This window comes from Physeter macrocephalus, chromosome 20 (assembly GCF_002837175.3).
Source record: "Physeter macrocephalus isolate SW-GA chromosome 20, ASM283717v5, whole genome shotgun sequence".
NCBI classification, from domain to species: domain Eukaryota; kingdom Metazoa; phylum Chordata; class Mammalia; order Artiodactyla; family Physeteridae; genus Physeter; species Physeter macrocephalus.
This window is the reverse complement of record NC_041233.1, coordinates 81,706,596-81,709,095: the sequence shown is the minus strand read 5'-3', so window position 1 is coordinate 81,709,095 and position 2,500 is coordinate 81,706,596. Positions and strand designations below refer to the sequence as shown.

The following is a 2,500-nucleotide window of genomic DNA, read 5'->3' as shown; positions in this document are numbered from 1 at the left end:
GGCGGGAGGTGAGCGGCGGGCGGGCGGGCGAAGCCTCACCTGCCGGCCCCCAGCGTCGCTCACCTCCGCTCGCGTCACCGCCTGAGCCGTCCCCGGCCCACCCGGTCTGTGGAAAAACTGTCCTCCACGAAACCCGTACTTGGTGCCCAAAAGGTTGGGGACCGCTGCTTTATGTGGGCTTCGTTTTTTAAAACGTAAGTTTAAGCCTTATGTACCACACAGACCGCTCAAAACAAAGAGGACAACGTGGAAGCGTGAGCTCCCCACCAGTCCAGGCCATAACGACTGGCTCTTCCTTCACGGCCCTCTCAAACCCCGCTCGGTCCTGTGGCCGCGAGAAACGCCACGCTCCCGCTCCGGGTCCCCGGGGCGCCCTGTCCCCGCCGCTGCCAGGCTCCTCACAAGATTCTGCCAGCAGGTGCCAAACCGAGCCTGACTTACAAATTCCACGCCCATCACGTCCGATCAACACTGTTGACAAGTGGCGGGCGGCGGCTAAGACCAAGGAAGGAGGGAGAGGGCTTGGCTGCCACACGCCTCAGGTAAACGCAGAGGGGCACGTGAGGCCAGGCTCTGTCCCCGCCCGTGGCCACCCTGGAGGAGGTGCTCCCCAGCGAGGAGAGAAGATGGACACACCTCGGGGCGCAGCTCCCGGGGCCACGTGCAGCTGCTATTTCCCCACCGGAGGCAATCTCCCCACTAGGGGCCGTCCCGGAACGCCATCGCCAGGCTGTTAAGAGCACCACCACCGGCCCAGGGCATCGGCCTGACGAGGAGGGCGCGCCAGGAGAAGGGGATCACAGAGCGGGCTCGGGAGGGGGGAGCGCAGAGTAGGACGGCCGGCACCTCTCGGCTTCCACGAAGACCATCTCGCCCGAAGAACAAAAGGGTGCGGCGCACATGGGCAGACACCTCCTCGCCAGGCCTGACCACAGGGCCCCGTCTGCTCCCAGCCGGCGGCCTCAGGGGGGCCGGGCCCTTCGCCACCACGGTCCAGACGCCCAGGGCGACGGTGGAAACCAGCCCTCCAGAGGGGGCCGCACGTGTGTCCCAGGGCCTGGCTCAGCAGCCGCATGGTGCTGGTCTTCAAGGCCAACGCACAGACAAGGACCTTCCTACGTACAGGGTACTCTGGGCCGAGCGGAGGGCGCTCTTTCGCCCCAAGTTCGTTGTCTGGGAGCGTGTCCTGCTGCCCGGCCTTCCGGCTGGCCTGGGAACAAGGGGCCGAAACAGGCCCGGGCTCTGCCTTCACGGGACGTGAAACCACACGACGTAATCAGAAAGACGACACACTGCAGCCAGCCCGCTAAAAAGGAAGCCGCCGGAGGAGCAGGAGGGAGGCTGGGCCCTGCTCACGAGCCCCGTTCCAAGTGCGCTGCTTGGGGCTCTTCACAGCGCCGCGGATTTAATTCGTCTCTCATTTAATCCTTACAACAGCTCTATTCAGAAGGTTTTACTTCCTTTGGATAGATCACGAGGCGACGACCCAGGGGTTAAAATGAGACACCCCGTCTAACGTGAAGCAGGAGGGGCCACGCTCGGCGTGTCCGGGGGCGCCACCGGCCTTGCGGGCAGAGCCCGAGCACGCGACTCCTTTCGCCGGGCCTTACGCAGCGGGGCCTCATTGCTCACGGCCTCCCCACCCCGGCCCCCTTTCCTTCCAGTCTCTTGCTGTGTCCACTTGAACTTCACACCCCCAGGCTGACCTTTCCGGATCCCGGCCTGGGCTACCTCCCTGCGCACGAGCCCCACAGCACTGTGGGCCACGGCCCTCACCACACACCCAAATTCGCTTTATCATCATTCCTTTAATTGTCTGGCTTCTCTGAAGGCTTACACCCTGTCTGTTCTCATCCATTCATCTGCTCATTCAGTGAACACTTACCAGACGTCCACCCTGAGCTCGACAGTGTTAGAGGTGCTAGGGACACAGAGGAATGAGACCGACATGGTCCCCCCTAAAGCATTTGTTCTGGGAGAGGGGAACAACGGCACACACCATAAACCCATAGAAATGAATGACTAGTATAATGCCGACTGCTGTGAAGAACACAGCATGGTGACGGGCTGGAGCGTGACGAGCCTCTTCGGGGGGGGGGTAGGGAAGGCCCTTCTGAACAAGGGGTACCTGAGCCCAGGCAAGGGCTCCTGCAGGTAGAGTGAGGCCTGGGATGCTGCAGGCCGCCCATAGATGTTTCTGTTATGGAGGGATTAATGAGACAAACCAAGAGCTCCTCAAAATACTCCAATGCCTACTGAAAGAATGAGTGGTTTGGGAAAAAGATGGAAAAAAACCTCAATCCAGGTCATTGCTCCCTAAACGAAAGGTCAAAATTTTGGTTTAAGAACTCCGTTCAGGGGCTTCCCTGGTGGCGCAGTGGTTGCGCGTCCGCCTGCCGAGGCAGGGGAACCGGGTTCGCGCCCCGGTATGGGAGGATCCCACGTGCCGCGGAGCGGCTGGGCCCGTGAGCCATGGCCGCTGAGCCTGCGCGTCCGGAGC

At 62.0% G+C, this 2,500-nt stretch overlaps 1 protein-coding gene across 3 annotated transcripts in view; it reads right to left on the bottom strand.

Moving 5' to 3' along the window:
* MGMT (O-6-methylguanine-DNA methyltransferase) overlaps nt 1-2,500 on the bottom strand; it is a 351,374-nt gene that overhangs the window by 167,709 nt on the left and 181,165 nt on the right. The gene's annotated exons all lie outside the window — the stretch shown is intronic.